The 19,076-nt window shown below is 42.7% G+C and overlaps 1 protein-coding gene across 1 annotated transcript in view; it reads left to right on the top strand.

The window, feature by feature from the left end:
- Positions 1-313: 313 nt before the first annotated feature.
- The window catches only part of WASHC1 (WASH complex subunit 1), a 64,343-nt gene continuing 45,580 nt past the window's right edge, over positions 314-19,076 (top strand). Inside the window, exon 1 of the mRNA XM_054989460.1 lies at positions 314-387. The gene's annotated coding sequence lies outside the window, so the exon portion shown is untranslated. The remainder of the gene's footprint in view (positions 388-19,076) is intronic.

The following is a 19,076-nucleotide window of genomic DNA, read 5'->3' on the forward strand; positions in this document are numbered from 1 at the left end:
CCAATTTGTAGATCCACTCACAGTACCATCGGGCTCTACACAAGAGAGCTTATGCTGAAATTAAAAACAAAATCGTTATGTTTTTATGGTGCCACTAGAGTCCTGGTTATTTTGCCTACAACTGTCTTAATACGGCCGCCTCATCAAAAACCCAGAAACGCACAAAACTCCCGCAGAGAAATACAGAAGAGCGAATTCGCTCTTCTGTATCATGGACCTGCTGTGAGCCCGTAGGGAAGAGGCCGCCACTAAGGGCGGAAGTGCGTTCCAACGGAGTCGGCAAGGAAGGAAAGCGTGATTGTATGGGCGGAAGTGCTGAGAAAGGGTGTTTCCTGCAGCTGGTCTCTGGTTGCTAAGAAGGGGCTTGGCTCAGGTTCCTTGGGACAGGTGAGAGGGGATGTCTGGGCTGTTATTTCTTCCTCTTTCAGCTGCTGTCTCTGTGAAGAAGCTGCAGAGGCTCCTATGGAAGGGGAGGGGAAATTTGTTTTTCTTTCTGTGGGCAGAAAGGGTGTGGAGAATGGGTTGTTTATATAGGGCAGTTGCTTCTGGGGAGGGATTGAGTAGTAAACCAGCCTACAGAAAGGGGGCGGGGTAGGTTCTTACTCATTCCCTTTTGGTTGCCAACCTCTAGGTGGTGCCTGGAGATCTCCTGGTATTACAATTGATCTCCAGGTCGTAGAGATCAGCTCCCCTGAAGAAAATGAATGCTTAGAGCTCCTTCCCTTAAACCTGCCATTTCCAGGCTCCCCCCAAATATTCAGGAATTTCCCAATCTGGAGGTGGCAACCTTACTTCATAGTCATTCCGTCTCCCCAGAGAAAATGGGTAGTTGTAGTTCTGTGGGTGGGGAAGTGTTCATTCAAGGCGCTTGGAGTAGTGTATGTGGTTCTGCACTCTTCTGTTGAGTCCTTACAACTGCCCTGTGAGGTAGGATAATAATAACAACTGTTGTTATAATAACTGTGTATATAGACTGCTCTTCTAGACAGATTAGTGCCCCACTCAGAGCAGTGAACAAAGGCAGTGTTGTTATTATCCCCACAATACGGCTGGGAGCTGCGGCTGAGAGACGTGGCTTACCCAAGGTCGCCTGCGAAGCTCATGACAGTAGTGGGAGTCGAACTAGCAGAATGCTGATTCATAGCCCAGCCAATTAACTGCTATGCTACAGCAGTTCGTTTTGGTGACTGGCTCAAGATCATCCAATAAGTTCAATGGCAAGCAGGGAATCCCTGTTCCTAGCCCAACTTTCTAACTCCTTTGCCATGCTGGTTGTGCAGTGATCTGTAATGAGAAGTCTCAAGAACACTCAGCAGGCTACAGTTCTCAGGATGCCTTGACTATTTGTAATCTTCACTCTGTCTCACAGTAAATTGGGTGGCTTGTGCTAGTCGTGGAATCAGGAACATTGGGCTACTCACAGACAACTTGTGGGGCACCCCCAAGAAAAAGGAGACTTCATGAAGTAAACAAAATAACAGAAACTGTGAACATTGCCTCTTAAGGAGCGATCGTACATCTGGAGGAATGGATTGTTGAGGGCCTGTTAATTGGGAGGGGGCAGCTAGGGGAGGGGGAAATGTTGCATGCTGTCCTGAGCATTTTGGAGAAAGTGTGGGATAAACGTGTACTTAATAAATGAGATTGGGCCTGCTCAAGCCTGTGATGGGGTATAATAGAGAAGTATAGGTGTAGGGAGAAAATTTCTGAAGTATTACATATATACCTGCAATTTATTGTGGGGCTTCAACTTTGGTATTAAGAAATAGATATGTGTGTAGCGATACTCTGAGTGACTTCTTTTTTGGCTGCCAGAATAGTGGGACAGAGAACAAAGCTTTGATTCCTTTGTGGTCTTGTAGGGCTAATGTTTTCCCTGGTATAGAAATTTAACTAAGTAGGATGTTTTCACTTGAGAAGCCTAAATTAGTTTTTTACATTTTCATCTTTCGTAACACAAATGTAAAAACTTACATTGACTAGATTAAAGTGCCTGTTTCTTTTAAATATGGCTATTTTCAATCTTTTATCTCACTTTGGCAACATTTGCACATGCATACAGATAATGTTACTGAAGTTTTTAAATACTTTTTATTTATAAAAGAATGTTTTTATAGCAGAATAGATTATAACATTACAAAGCCAACTTCAATATAAAAATAAACAATATATACAAGAAGGTGCATAGAATATAATAATAAGATATTTACCCTTAAGTCCATACTTAGTTGAAGATTCTATAACTTTGTTCAGATATTAAAAAGCTCTGCTAGGTATGGTTTACATAATATGATAATATATAATTAAATCATAGTTGAAATATTCATACCACCTATAGCAACTTAATGAACTGTACAGATAGTAAATGTGGATTTGTTAATAGGAAGGATATTCAGATGTTTCTTCTCCCGCTTATCTTGGCTTCCTGATATTTGAGTTTGCGTAATCAATATACATTTTTTTAAAAGACTGAGAAGGATAAATCCCTCCCTCTCCTACTCCTTATCTATCTCTACCCTCAAACAACTATTTACTCTATAATCATTCTGCAAAAAAGAAAAAGGGGAAATTAAACAAGAACAACAAATAATAGGTACCAACTGGTTCCAACCTTCCAAAGAGGAGCGGAGATGTAGAGCACTTCAGGCTGGGGTTGGTCTTCTTCCATTTAACCATCATCTTGACTATTTTTTAATCATTTGGTGCCAGTTTCTTAGATGGATCTGGTGAAAGGATAGATCTTTCGGAGTTCTTTAGTGAAGGCTTTGCTGCTGAGTCAGATAGAAGACTCAGGTTTAATAGGCTTAATAAAGCTTGCCCTTCATCCGGATCTCTAACATAGCACACAGTTCCATTATGAAGAATTGAGAGCTTTGCAGTACAACCAACCCATCTGTATTTTATATTGGCTTTTGACAAAGTGTTGATTATCAGCTTTAGATTGCGGTGCATTCTCTGGGTTTCTGATGGGAGGTCTTGATATACCTGGATTTTCTTTTCCTTATAGACAAGGTGGCCTTGCTTGCAGGCTGCTTGTAGGATTTTTTCTTTTGATCTGTGGTCCTCCTGACTCCTGAAAAGCAACTAATATATCTCTTGGATTCTGAAATCTGTTTGGCTTTTTAAAGCCCAGTCTGTATGCTCGGTCAATGCAGGGAGCGATGCCATCTTCTAGTTGAAGAAGAGCTACCAGCCATGAGGATATTAATGTGGATAGAGCAAGATTTCTTTCTTTGTCTTCTGGGAGACCCCTGAATTTCAAATGTGTAGCTCTGTGTCAGTCCTTGGCAGGTAGATTCTCCAGAGCAAACATGCAGGTGTATTGGTTGAAGTAACTTTATTAGAGATCCATCAAGTTCAAGGTGCTCAGACAACTGAATTGGCAAAAGTAATGTGGATGGGGTCAGTAGTGTTAGTTACAGGGAAGGATCCCGCCATCAGGATAGGGACTGTTAAAAGTTTGGGCGCGAAGGAGTTGGCGGGGGGCAGGGTGAAGAGGAGAAGCTAGGTTTAGGCTAGACAGAACAAAGAATGAAATCATCTCAGTTCCCAAGAAGGATACATTTAGAGCCAGCCGCTGCCGGCCTTCAAGGACACTTGCTGGAGGCAGCTGGGAAAGAGAAAGTAAATACTTGCAAGATAACCTACTGCCTTAACATCAGTAAGAAACTTCTCATGCCCTCAGAGGACCAGTACACAACACAGAATACATTCATGGCAGATATGCAGACAGGCATATATGACACTCTGAGTTTCGTATCAAGTTCAATGACTTTATCTGACTTTATGCACTGTCTGGATTTGTCTTATCTCTTCTCGTAATGTGATCCCCAATTCTAGGGCTGTGTCTGCCGTAGGGTTGCCAGCCTACAGGTAGTGGCTGGAGATCTCCCGGAATTACAACTGGTCTCCAGGCCACAGAGATCAGTTCTCCTGGAGAAAATGGCTACTTTGGGGGGTGGACTCTATAGAATTATGCCCTGCCAAGGTCCTTTCCCTCCCCAAACCCCACTTTCTCTAGGTTTCTCCAGGTTTCACCCCCTAGATCCCCAGGAATTTCCCAATTTGGAACTGGCAACCCTAGTCTGCCGTCTGTGCTACTGCTGCTATGGAGTTTTTAATGTCTTTAAGCTGACTAATTATTGGTTCCAAGCAGTTGTTCACTCTATCAGTTTTTCAGAAACTGTAGCTATGATATTGTTCTCCAATGCTTGGAGTGAGTCTGTGAGTTCTTGCTTCGTAAGCGCATTTAAACGAGGGCTTGGCCCCTCCATTTTAAGTTCCTTACCAGAGGAAGTGTCCTTGCTGTTTTCTTGACCTGCTGCAGCAAAATAGTTTCTCACGTTTGCAGATCGCAGCTGGACTTCATTTTGCTTGCCCCCGTTTTCCCCATCGCTTTTCAGTGCAGTAGGGCGATTTTTTTATTGGCTTGGGTGTGGGCGAGGTCTGGAGCCTCAGCAAGGAGCGACTGCCATCTTTCACGCGGCACACCGCTCCCCGTTACTGAAGTTAAAAGGTGCTTTTTAGCATTGCTTTTCAAAAATACAAAATGGTAAGCAAACTTCTGTACTACTGTTGAAACGTGTTTTAATTGCACATACTTCAACAGAAACATTTTGGTCGTTATACTAAGGTACTGGCAGCAGCCAGCAACTCATAATAGAATTTTCACAGTTGTCACAAACCTAAAGTTTCTAAGTTAGAAAAGTTATATAATGTCTAAACTGGTTTAGGTTTGCAGTGCAAACATCTAACTGTATGGAAGCTGCCTTACATGCGATCAGGTCATTGGCCTGCTTGGTTAATTGCCAACTACTCTTCCTGGCGCTCTTCTCCATGGTCTCAAGCAGATGTGTTTTCCAGCATTGTTATATGAAATCGTACATGCCAGACATGTTCTCTTATGGTTCTTTTAAAGAAGTGCCATATTTTAGGTTGCCTCTGTTATTGGACTTGACAGTGTAATGGCAGTTTTAGCCCAGGAAACCTGAAAACAGTGATCTGTGGAAGGCCTTTTATTTGAGAACAGGAACAACCTCAGAATAAACAAGGATTCGCAGACAAAGATACACGCAGACAAGATTTCACAGCTGTAGACCTGCATCTCTGTCAGCCCAGGAAGCTGATGAGAGGTTAGGTGCCATACGCATTTTCATTACGTATTAAATATCTTCACAGACAAAAGAAATCTGATGTAAGGGCAGTGATAAATCACATGGTTTTTCTTTATCTCTTGAGCTCAGATCAGAACTGCAAGTTCACTTGTTTATCTAACCACAGTGTCTGTTTGATTTGAACTGTAAACCTCTGGTTTAGGGCAGAACATAAAACTTGGAGTCTCTGGTGTCATATGTGACAATCATTTTACAAGACAAAGGATATGATGTAGGACATGATTATGATACATAAATTAAAAGAAATTACAATAAGTCTGGCCACATCAACAGTTATTGGTCTTGCAGAATTTTGATTTTGTAAACATTCGCAATATTGCTTGTCTGTGAATTCTTACCCCTTCTCTACGGTACGTAGCGCAGAGGACATTTGGGTATCTTTCTGTTCTTACAGATGTTAGATCTCTAGAGAGTGTCTCCCCTTCTTTAATCTGCCTCTGTTTAGGTTTAAGATAAAACTGAGGGTCAACAGACATAAGCTTTTGTATTTTTGTCTTGAGGGGAGTTTAACTTTTTTTAAAAATAGCTTTTTCACCAACGGGTCAATACTTTGTCTAACCCTGTCGGTGTTCACTTGTTCTTAAATGCTTTTTTTAAAACAGAAGTTGCTATGAAAAAAAATTGCAGATTTCTGACCTTGCAGTAAGAAATGTGTATAAAAATTGGACTGGTAAGCTTAACCCATAGTAATGCCTTTGAGGAAGCCTCAGATAGTCTGAGACAAGCTTGTTACAGTGCCGCTTAAGAGCCGTTTTTGAAACTCTATGGTATAGACACCTGCATCATGGAGGATTAAATGTCATATGAAAGGGATGGCGGTTTTGTGGGATCAGCAAGCCACCTTGGAACGGATCCTCAGGGACATGTTTGTTACAAGACAGGAAGCAGTCCTTGTGTCATGGCCAAATAATAGCAGAGCACATGAATGGAGCTTTCCTGCCTACATAAATGCAGCATTTATCCAACGGAGGCGGTTTTATCAAGCCATCACTGGATAATTGCAAATTCAGCTGATCATAGCAATTGACCCTGAATAAACTGGAAGCAAAATAAGGTTCTGCACACATTGCTTGTGTTTGTTCCAAGCTCTAAGTTCTATAATGTGAACAATATTCCTTTTGTTTTGTTGGACTGATGGGTGGGAATTGTAGTAAGGTATTCAGGATGCAACTTTTAGAGGAGAGCCATTACCACTATGCGATGTAGATAATAGTAAGCTCTCTAGAGATACTATTCCCCCTCCTTCGACAAAAAAGTCTACTATTTGAAGCATTAGAAGCGGCATGATGTAGTCTGGTTCTCTCCTCGTTACCCAGATCTCCAGCTGGGAACTTGCGGTAAACTTCTGATGAATATTACTTTGTAATATTCGTCCGTATCCTTAGCGCTGGTTGCTAAAGAGATTCATTGATCCAGATGATGACTGTTTCACAAGATCTGGCAGCTTTTTCTGTGAGGAAATCTTATTTGCTCGTGTTCCAAGGAGATGATTATTCCCCATGTATAACATTATTATAAATTTTACTTCTGTATTAATGAACCCAGGTGTGAAAGTTGCCACTTGTATGTGACAGGTTAGAATTTTTTCTCTAGAGGACCAGCTTCTTTTTGGAAATTGGGAGCAAGATGGTTCATTTATTTTCCTTTTCGTGCTATTATTCTGCCACAAATGATTAGCATAAAGTATGTTTGGGCTGGATAGCTAATACACAGTTTTGCGAGCTTTTTGTGTATGTATTTGCCGGCTGATTTATTTAGCATTTTAACTGTCCAAAGTGCTACATCCTTACAGGTGTAGGAGAGAGAGGCAAGCACTGTTCTCCCTTTAGAGGAAACTGAATCTGAGAAATGATAACTTGTCTGAGTCAGGAGCTCAGATAAAAATTGAACCCAGGTCTTCCCTATCTAGGTCTTGCTGTTATCATCTTCGCATAGTATTCAGAGTGGTTCTCAATAACATTCTTAAAATCAGAAGCTTTGTAAGGTAGCCAAGTCCCCTTATAGCAGAGGTGGTCTTGCTTATCTAAAACCGACAAGAGAGTTGGGGAAAGCGCAAGAACTGAACCGCCGTCTTTCTGTGTTTGTGGCTCAGCCTTGGCCACCAGACGAATTGGCTTGAAATAACACATTACTAATAGCTGACAGCAATAGATGCCTCGTGAGAGGCGAACTGCAGAGTTCTGCTTCCCTTGTCAAAAACACGCCACCATCCTTTCTTTCCTAATGTTCATAAAATGAATACAAATGCTGTTGTGATGGATGCGCTTGTGGCGGTGAAAATTCTTCTCTGCTCAAAATAAAAAATGAGTCAATGAGGCGTTAATAACATTTGCAGTGGTGTTAAAGCTCTTATCTCTGGGAGGGAGGTGGTTGGAAGGCAGATGTGTTGTGGGAAAGTCTGCTGCAAAGTCCACATCGTCAGAGGCGGGTAAAGAAAATGTGTTGAGTTCTGACCCAAACCTCTGCACCAATAAGGTTTTTGCAATGTACCAACTGCTGGGCAGTTGAACAATGCCCTGTGGAGGCAAGCTTAATATTGTCCCTTAAGAGTGCTTTGAAATGAATGGTTTCTGTTTGTGCGAAAATGAAGATGTGACCTAATATTCTGTGCATGCACTGAGTATAGATAATCACGTTATAGCAAGGAAGCTGAGTGTATGAAGATCTGCATTAGGTATCTGGTGGTTGGTGGTATGAAAATAAGTCAAAAAGGGTAACCGTGTTCTCCCTTTCAACCCTTCCCCCTTTCTTCAGTCTCTAATGCTAAAGATGCAGAGATATTTTTTAAAATGAATCCTTTTGTTCACGTTGTAGAGACTGGCTTTGGAGACTGGCTAGCCAGTCACATATGTCTAACCTTTTTTTTAAAAAATGAACTCTGGTACACCTTACTACTTTTAAGAGAAAAGCTGTGGCTGATAAGTCCCCTTTGAGATGTGGAAAGGTGACTCCACTGGCCACATGCAGCCAGTGGTGTGGTGAATTCTTCTAGAGGACACTAGCCAGCTTATACAAGATTTGCCTGGTTTATATACTGCCTTTCATATGAAATTCTCCAAGGCATTTGCTGCCAGCCCTTCCTTCAGAGATTCTGCCCCAGTCCTCTCCCCTATAGTTCCCCTCTTGCCTCCAGAGACAGAATACTAAATACTTCATTTATACCTCCGCCTTTCTCCCCACCAGGGACGCAGTGCAGCTTATATTGTTTTCTTTCCCTCCATGTTATCCTCTCAACAACTCTGAGGTAGATTAGGCTGAGATAAATGTTTCCCTTCAGCCTGCTGCCCTGCCTATTACTTATTTAGGGTTTGACTCTGCCTTTATGTTTATCACTGCTTACTCTATACATATAAACACACACCGCACTGTTCAGAATCTGTTGCAAAATTTTGTAGGAAGAGCAGGCAGAGAGTATCAACGATTTGAAGATACCAAAATAGAGTGTAGGTGGCACTGAGGTACCCAAGGGAGATCATCTCAGGGCTTCCTTTGACTTTATTGTTGCTTTCTCATGGTCCCCAGTGTGACCACAGGCATATATGAGGCATGTGTGCGCACATACACCCCCCCCTTTCGATCTCCTGATGCTTTGACTACAACTAGGGCCAGAAAGAGAGAGAGCGCACATGTGCAGAATTTATTGTAACAACTAGACTTTCCTTTAATGCTACTAAATGGAGGCGAGGAGAACCATGGAAGCCACTTCGGTCCCTACTGGGGAGAAATGAGTAAATTAATGAAACGATTCTTTAGAGTGGCTGTGTCATCAAGGAGCTAGGGAAATGCTTCTGCAGGGGTGTAAAGGAATTATGGTGGGCATAGTAGTCCGCTGCCAACCCCAGGCTTTTGCCCAAGATGCTGGCAGCAACCATGGAGTCAAGTTGCTTCTCTTGAGTTAGAGTGAGGATCAGAGGCCAAGACTGGTGCTCTGTTCTCATGGCAAACTGCACAGGACTGATCACAATACCTTCCAGCGTCAGTGCTTCCCGAGCCCCTATTCCTTGCTTACTCACATCTTCTGGTGTCCATGAACATCAACTCTTGCTCTCAATCCCTGTTTCCTATACTGGGTTGTTACTTGCTGCTGTCTTAGTTCCATTGATTACTTTGGCACTTGTCATAGATCCAGAGGAGTTAGCCGTGTTAGTCTGTAGTAGCAAAATCAAAAAGAGTCCAGTAGCACCTTTAAGACTAACCAATTTTATTGTAGCATAAGCTTTTGAGAACTTGATTCTCGAAAGCTTATGCTACAATAAAATTGGTTAGTCTTAAAGGTGCTACTGGACTCTTTTTGATTTTGGCACTTGTGTTCCTCTACACTAGTTATATCAGTTATCCTGGTTATATCAGTTCTTTTCTGCTCTACTGCAGTTCCACAGCCTTTAGCAAATTAGCAAATGTGTCTGATTCACTGCTTCTGCACATAACCTTCATTGTGCTTCTGTATTACTGGAAGCCTTCTTTCTCCCCAGCACTTGACTCCCCCACCCCTCCTCCTTCTTCACTACCTTAGGGGAAGAAGTTGCTTTTTCATTTACGAAAGCTTACTGGCCGTATAAATATAACTCACATTTTAAATAAAGTTATGTGTCATGCATGGCAGTGTGGGCTAGTGGGTGAAATATTGAATGAGTACAGACGAGAGCTGGATTCAGATCTTCACTGGGGAGTGAGGCTTTCTGGGTGATCTTGGGCCAAATTTTCGTTAGCAGATGAACTGTTACCCCCTTCTTAGTCCATTGAAGTCAGTGGGTTTAGAATGGTGTAAATCTGGCACTGTAACCTACTTTGATGATGGAAAGTGCAGTCAAGTCATATCTAACTTACAGCAACCCCTGCTGGGGTTTCAAGGCAAGAGACTAATAGAGGTGGTTGCCATTCCCTGCCTCTGCATAGTGACTCTGGTCGCCTTTGGAGTTCTCCCATCCAATTACTAACCAAGACTGACTCTGCTTAGCTTCCGAGGTCCGATGAGATCAGGCTTGCCTGGACTATGATAATACAAAGGAAGGAAGAAGCATCATATTATCTGGCTATGATAATACAAAGGAAGGAAGAAGCATCATGAAAATGTCACAAGGCAACAGTTTGTATTTGACAGATCCAAGGAATAACACATTTCTCCCCATTTCCTGTCCACCCACAACTTTTTTGGATGGTAGAGTTCTTTTTCACACATGCAGGGCTTTTTTTTCAGCGGGAATGCGGTGGAACGGAGTTCCGGAACCTCTTGAAAATGGTCACATGGCTGGTGGCCCCGCCCCCTGATCTCCAGACAGAGGGGAGTTTAGCTTGCCCTCATGCGGAGGGCAATCTAAACTCCCCTCTGTCTGGAGATCAGGGGGCGGGGCCACCAGCCATGTGACCATTTTCTCCGAGGGCAACCCACTGAGTTCCACCACCTCTTTTCCCAGAAAAAAAGCCCTGCACACATGTAGGTGATCATGAAGTCCTTAGAGCGCTGCAAAGTCTTGATGCATTTGCAGTATCTGACTTAATGAGTGTGATCTTTCTACCGCTGTTTGTTATTGCTTTTGAAATATAGAAAATTTTCAACTAAAATAAAGGATGAACACATCAGGCATATTTGTTAAAAACTGTTTAAATTCAAATTGTCACGATTTGCCCCGGACATTTCAAATCTGATGTCTTGTTTTTGTGGCAATCTGAGTGTGAAAGTTTACTCCTGCTCTGCTTTGAAGATGAAGATCTGCCTGCCAAGAACCGATCCCTTGACAAACTTACATTGGTTTATACTGCTTTAACTGTCACAGCTTCCTCCAAAGGATCCTGGGAATTACACTTATGAGGCAAGCTGCCATTACTACTCCTTGCAGAACTGGAGTTCCCCGGGGGAAAGTAATAACTGTTATAACAATTTAAACTCATTGGATAGATGTACCCTGAGATTGCCTTCATAATGATGTAGAGCCCTCATTGCTGGGTATCTGTTGAGGATCATCTTTAACGTGCAGTATTTGTTGCCTCTAAGGTTCCTCTGACAAATGCAGCTGATGTTTTTCTCTCCAGCATTTATTTGAAATATTTATATTCTGTGTTCTTGGAACAAAGGCTCTCAAGGGGGGTTTCATAATCACTGCAACCATGCGTCCTCAATAAAAAAACCACGTCAAGAGCAGCATTAAGAAGGCTATCACAAAATTATATAATAAATGCTCCGGAGGAGTAAAATCATCAGTTAGAAAACAACAACCCTGGAATAAGTGAGAGCAGGGGCAAGATAGAAACACACACACAATCAGAGAAGTTCACATAAGAGGTTTTCATCTGGTACCTGAAACTCAGTGACACTAGATGTCAGGTGAATAGCTGAGGGGGGGATTCTGAAGTGACTAACTGCGTCCCTAGCCAGTTTACCAATCTGCAGGTGGGCCTGGAGATCTCCTTAAATTACAGCTGATCTCCAGACAATGGAGATGTGTTTCCCTGGAGATAATAGCTGCTTTGGAGTGGAGACTCTATGGCATTATACCCCCCTAAGGTCCCTCCCTAAACCCCACCCACCTCAGGCCCCACCCCTCAAATTGCTAGGAATTTCTCAACCTGGAGCTGGCACCCCTAAGCCACAGGGATATGGGGAGGGGTTAAACAGAGGCTAGGGTTGCCAACTCCAGGTTAGGAAATTCCTGGTGATTTGGGGGAAGTGGAGCCATGGGAGGTCAGGGTTTGGGAAGGGCAGGGACCTCGGTGGGATATGACATCATAGAATCCACCTTCCAAAACAGTCATTTTCTCTGAAGGAACTAAACTGTTACCTGGAGATGAGTTGTAATTTGGGGGATCTCCAGCCCCCCACCTGGAGGTTGGCAACCATAACAGAGACAGTCCCAAGCATTGCTGTGTTTATAAGCAGCCTGATGAATCATTTTACCACTGAGCATACAAAAATCAGTATGAAGTCTAAAGAGGGTGGCCATCCCCCTAAGCTCTGAAGATGAAGGGCACACAATGATGTGTCATATTTTTGATTGAATTGTTTTCTATCTTTTGTAATCCTTGAGTCTCAGCGAGATGGGTGGGTAATAATCGAAGGCAATGAATTGGCAACCAGTGCAGTTCTTTCAAAACTAGTACTCTGTGATCCACACCAATTAGCAATCTCACCGTGGTATTTTGAATCAGGTGAAGTGTCCGTATAGTCATCAAAGGCTGCACCATGCACATAGCGCACTGCAGTAATCCAATCTGTCTGAAATCTGAGTGTTGATTAATGTGGTCAGCTGGTGCTTCTCAAGGAAGGGATGCAGCTGGTGTACCCTTCACACAGTATGCTACAGCCGGGCTTCAGTTTGCAGAGACAGATGTAACAGTTCTTCTACAATGCAAAATTGTTCTGGTGGAACGGTCAGGAATGGACCGTGAGCTTTTGCACTCTGTCAGCACTTAACCGCTGTGAAAGTTGAAAGCTTAAACGAAACATTACATTTACAGTTGAATAATGCCAGTACCAGCTTGACATTTCTGTGCCTGCAACCTAGCTTGCTTCTCCCACCCACACTCTGCCGCAGACTGAAACAAAGTGGTCCCTTAGTGGAACAGGCTTCCTTGGAAAGTGGTGGGCTCTCCTTCTTTGGAGGTTTTTAAGCAGAGGCTAGATGGCCATCTGACAGCACTGCTGACTCTGTGAACTAGGCAGATCATGAGAGGGAGGGCAGGAAGGGTTACATGTGCTTAGTTCTTGCGGCCCCTTCTTACATGCCCCGGGTAAGGCCAATCGCCACCTTAGGGTCAGGTAGCAATTTTCCCCAGACCAGTTTGGCTAGGGATCCTTATGGTGTTTTGCCATCTTCTGGGCTTGCAGTAAGGGTTACCGGGTGTGTGGGGGGGGGAGGCGGAGAGGTACTTGTAAATTTCCTGCATTGTTAGGGGGTTGGACTAGATGACCCTAGAGGTACCTTCCAACCCTAAGATTCTATGAAACCATGTGCTCAAATAAATGTGAGCAAATGTCCTAATTTGCTCATTGACTTTCTCCCATGCTGAGAGACTGTGTAAACTCAAGGCTACTCCTAGTTTCGCCCCAGGTATAATCTCACTGAGTGAGTAGAATAATATAGTCTGGACAGACCCTTGAGTTAGGTTGTACCACTAGTAGCATGTTTCATAGGCTTCTGTAAGTTTTGCACTTTCCAAATTGTAGGAGTTAATGAAAAAGGCAGGGCTTTGACACTTTCATTTCATGCATCAACATGATATAGAAGCCTTTCAGCTGAAGCAAAATATTTAACTCTTGTCAAGTGTGTTGAAAATTCATTTCCATTTCCCTGTAGGTTGTTGAATGTAAGTTATTTATCCGGAGTTTAATTCTAATTACCCTAGGAGTAGCCACATCAAAAGTGGCAGGGGATGGGCAAGGGTGCTTCAAAGTAATAATTTCTTGCAGTTGGATAGAGTCGGGCAGTACTCCTCCCTTGCAGAAGATTATGGTGCAATTAATACAGTGTACATTGGAATGACATTTGCTTTGGTAGTAAAATAGAAATTGTGGCAATGAAATTTATAGCACCATTTATATACAGCCTTGTCAAGAAGTAAAGCAATCAGTGCTGAAGTTTTGGTGCTGGTCTAATGGGAAGGGACAAAAGATTTTTTGTAGGCCTCTGGGAAGCTGCTGTTGCTTGCCTGTTGCCTGATCACAAAGGAAAGTTATAATTATGAACTGTTAATGTTTAATAAATTATCATTTGTGTAGTACGTGAGAATATTCAAAGGACTTCACAAGACCTCAGTAATCCTTATATCCCCCAGAGGTAGGCCAGTGTTATCTTCCATAGTGTGGATGGAGGTTGAGTTACTAGGAGAGAGAATCTCGCCAAAAGACACTGCATGAGTTTTTGGCTGAGATGAACCAGGAAACCCATGTTCAAGCCTCTCTTAATGTGCCTTTTGAAATTTAAGAATTTATCATGGGAATCTTTTTTCCCCTTGCTTGCAATGTAGCTCTGTTTGAAGATAACCCAACTCAGTGGGCAACATATACAATTATCCAGAGTGGTAGAATTCCAGGAGCAGAGGTAAATTGGCCGGGGGGTGGGGAGGGCATTCAAAGGGGGGGGGAATCATCCTCCCCTCAAACCCAGAGTTTTACTGCTGCACAGTCCTATCCCCCCCCCGCCATAAATTCAGGTAGGTAGCCATGTCGATCTGCAGTAGATGAACAAGGTTCAAGTCCAATAGCACCTTAAAGATCAACAAGAGTTTCCAGGGTATAAGCTTTCAAAAGTCAAGCTCCCTTTGTCAGCTATTCCCTCCATACAGAATGCTTTTATAGAGCAGAGGGAAACACTGGTTTCCAATCCTGTATACAAGAAAATCATGTGTGTAAATACTGCTGTGTTCCTTGTTCAAATATCTGCTCTGATGAGAAAAATGGCTAATTGGGAGCCCGGGCTCACTGGATTTTAGCCCCCCAAAAACTTTGTTTGGAAAATTGTGTTACAGCCAGGAGCTAGTCTGATCAACCTCAGGAATAGAATGCAAATACTTCTAGTAGATTAAAAATGGCAGGCCGGAGTGATAATTCTCCTCTTCTCTCCCAGGAGCTGTTGTTAAGGGATTCTATAATGCAACTCTGTGTTCCGTGGCTAGGCACTGGGCATTTGAAGCAAGTTTTTTTTTTTATTGCTGGAAAGCAATTTCATCTCTTAATAACCTCCACCCTGACCCCTTCCTGAGATAATCTCTGCCAAAAGCAGCCCAACCTGCATTTATTTTCTAGCTTATTGATCTCCAGGGCAACAGAAAAAACGGCCAGAAGAAACGGGGCATTTTGTGCCCTGCTAGCACCACTCCTATTGGGGCATTTCCTGCTGCCACGCAGTGGGGAGGAACTAAGTACCACTTTCAAGATACGGTTTTTGGAGATGGTTGTGGGAGGGCGTTAAATGGAGGCAGTCCAAATGTTCCAGTGTTTGTAAGAAGTCTGTTTACTCATTTTGCCACTGAGTGTACAAATCAGTGCGATGCAGTGGCTTTTGGAATGAGTAGCCTGCACAGGGTAGATAAAAATCCGTGAAGATTTTGCTTACCTGTTTCTCACATCAGCCAGTGTGGTGTCGTGGTTAGAATGTTGAGCTAGTTTCTCACGGACCCAAGTTCAGGTCCCAGTGTGCACTGCCAATGTAGCTTGCTGGTTGACTTTGGGCCAGTCACACCCACTCAGTCGAACCTGCCTCGTAGGGTTGTTGTTGTGAGGATAAAATGAAGGACAGAACAATGCAAGCTGCTTTGGGTCCCTATCAGGGAGAAAAGCAGGGCATAAATGAAGTAAATAGTAGTAATCATTTTAGAATCACATTTTTTAAAGTTCTGCTGTAATCTTTCTGTTGTTGTTTTTTTAACCTGGTCAAAAATTGAAGTCTGAACCTAACGCAAATGGCTAATCTCTTTAAAACTGAATTCATGTCCCTTTCACAAAATGTAAAGAAAGAACTGTGGAGAAATGTTTTTTTTCAGTCACGGAACACATCAGCTTATGTACTGTATGTTATTGTTTTCATACTGGGCTCCTGTCACTTGGCAGTCACCAATGATCCATCCAGATGACCTTTTTGTTCGGCATAAACTAGGAACTTCTGATCTCTCATTACTCATTCTGTCAGATGGGGCACTTGGATGCTTATCTCCCATCTGAGGTAAAGCAAATCTGCCTGTTAAGTATTAACAGCCCTTGTTCCTAGTTGAGAATATTTAGTTTTGTGGGGCGAAGTAGGGCAGCCCTAAAAGAGGGGGACAGACTAAAGCAGAAAGGAAGCGAAGCAATTTCTAGTGTTGATTCCAGCTAGTACCAGTTGACAATCTATCAAGGCTCCATATTGTAAAGACAACCCTTCTTGCGGGGCGGGGTTGGATGAGCATAAGTTAGCATTCGTTTGCTGTACTTTAATTTGATAATATTTGATATGATAATGCGTTTGCTGTGATATAATTGTGTATGGGTCCCTGAAATATTCAATATATTAAGTTAAATATTTAAGAAAAGCAGGGCTTTTTTTCAGCAGGAACGCGGTGGAACGGAGTTCCGGAACCTCTTGAAAATGGTCACATGGCCGGTGGCCCCGCCCCCTGATCTCCAGACAGAGGGGAGTTGAGATTGCCCTCACGGAGGGCAATCTAAACTCCCCTCTGTCTGGAGATCAGGGGGCGGGGCCACCGGCCATGTGACCATTTTCTCCGAGGGCAACCCACTGAGTTCCACCACCTCTTTTCCCAGAAAAAAGCCCTGAAGAAAAGTATAGTGTTTCTCCTGTGACTGTATAAAGGTTTTGTGGGGTTGAGTCCCGTGGTACCTTAACAACAAGATTTTCAGAATGTAAGCTTTTGAGAGTCAGAGCTCCCTTCTTCAGACACAGTTTGGTGGGAGCGGCTTGTAAATTAGAGTGCCTTTTTAAATTAAGAAAATGGATAATTGGATGCTACTCTTCTGTCAAAGCACCTGGGCATCCTTCTGGTGCAGGGACCCCAACACTGGTGTAAGATGCTCTTGCATTGACACATGATACACTTAGATCAATGCAAGAGCATCTTACACCAGCATAGGGGTCCCTGCATCAGAAGGATGCCCAGGTGCCTTGACAGAAGAGCAGCATCCAATTCACCATTTTCTTAATCTGAAAATACAATCAGAAGAGCGATTGTATTGGAGGATTGCATGAGTGCGGATGGAACAAAATAGCAGGTCCAACAAACCCCATCTTGATTTAAACCAGCTCCTCTTCCTTAGCGATTTAAGCCATTATTTTGGTTGCCTTGATTTTAAATTCATTCACTTTGGTGGAGGATGAAGTTGCCTGCGCTAAATGTATTCTCTGGAGATTTCCTGGCCATGGATGGACATGGAAATTATGTTCTCTAGTTTGATTCTGTAGTATGGAAAAAATGAACATGGATGAGAAATGAAAGAGACTTCATATTGTCAGGGCTTATCTGCTCTAATAATTTTACATCTGTTTTAACTACTGTAGCATCCCTCGAAGAATCACGAGATTATAATTTGTTGCGAGATACCCATAGATTTCTTTTGTTAGAAATGCACAGTCCATCCTCTTCTCTGTTCCTAAGATTCCCTTCAAAGAGTGAATATTCAGCCAGTTTAAACAGACATAGATACACCTTTGAGTCTAGATGTATAGATGTATAGAGTCTAGATGTAGGCCTGTCTCCAAATGGCCCTCCTCCATCCTTATTTACTTTGACTTTCTACCCGTGTGAGTAAAGCAAAATTCTCTTTCAAGGCGAATCAACAACTTGCCCAAGGTGCGGAGCCAATTCACATTTTATGTGTCAAAAAGTCTGGGCCATTTATACATTGGGGGTATGGAGCAGTATGCCCCATGAGGTCTGAAATGGCAATACCTGTTTGTAAACATCCAGCAAACATGCAGTAGCAAGACATTTGGGAGTTGAATGCCATTTGTGTTTACATACTCAGCTACATTTCTTTATTTGTTGCTCTGCCTAGCATGTGGCAAGGCAAACAACCTTAAAATGTTCCACATGAATTGGTGGTTGCAGAGCAGCACAACTATGCAACTTCTGCTTTTCTGAGAGAAGAACATCTAAGACTGTGTTGTGCAATGGAACTCCACTAGAGTGTCTCCAGAGCCAATGTAGCATGGTGGATAGATTTTTGCATTGGGATCTGGGAGACACAGGTTCGAATCATTACTCCGCTCACTATCAGGGCATACCTTTGGCCACTCTCTCTCTCTCTCAGCCCAGCCTACCTCACAGGGGCATTTGTTTGTATATGTTATAGTCTGCCTTTTCCACAGAGACTCAAGGTGGCTTACACAATGCAAGTCGATAAGATCAACATCTGGGACATTCGTTAAACCATACAATAGGGAATAGATAGCAGAAATTTGAAAGCAAGCATAAATCTGAATACAGAACTGAAAACAGCGCTGAAACAAAACATAAGTAATTTGACATGACATATTAAGTGATGTAGAAACTACAGGAGGAACAGACTGTACACAGTAGTATAGTCTACAATCCCTATCCCTTTACCAAAACATCTCTCAAAGAGGAAGGGAGAAACATGTGTGTTTGCTTGACTTCCTTGGAGAAATGGCAGGATAAAAATGTACTGGATAAGCTGGCCCAGGGTTTAATTTGCATAAAATATGCAGGCTGCGTAGAGAAACAGTAGGATTTGAGTCCATCGGCACCTTAGAGAACAACAAGATTTTCAGAGTATAAGCTTTTGAGAGTAAGAGCTCCCTTTTTCGGTATCTGAAGAAGGGAGCTTTGACTCTCTAAAGCTTATATCCCTAAAAATCTTGTTGGTCTCTAAGGTTCTACTGGATTCAAATCATGCTGTTCTACTGTAGACCAGCATCGCTACCCACCTAAAACTACCTGTAGAGAAAGTAAATGCAGGTCATGTAGGGAAGTTGCCGCCTCAGGGACACGGTTTGCATACTATGGGCAGGGGGCCTTTCAAGATATGAAACATCTGGAAGGGGGTGCTTACAGTCCTGATAACCTACGTCTGCTTGACTATTCTTTTATGCCATGTCTAGTGAGATTTGACTAAAATATCATTTGGGATTTACTGCACAGGTTTTTCTCTGTCACTAAACCAATTTGGATTATTTCTATTCCCAAACAAGAATCCCCTTTTCAAGAGAGTGTTTAGAAGGGACTACAAATACCCTACTGCAGGTTTATCACTCTCATTGTTTGTGTGGCTTTTCTAACTTTACCCTCTTCAGATTAGAAGTGTTGCTTGAGTTTCTAGGAAAGAGTATATATTATTGATTGTGCGGGACTGACCCAGTTAAGAGCACTTAAATCAAGAATGGTATTTTTTTATTGACACACAGACAAAAGCAAGGGACAAAGACTATTTTATAAATGAAAGTAAACGTTGGAATT

This window comes from Eublepharis macularius, chromosome 9, assembly GCF_028583425.1.
Source record: "Eublepharis macularius isolate TG4126 chromosome 9, MPM_Emac_v1.0, whole genome shotgun sequence".
NCBI lineage: Eukaryota > Metazoa > Chordata > Lepidosauria > Squamata > Eublepharidae > Eublepharis > Eublepharis macularius.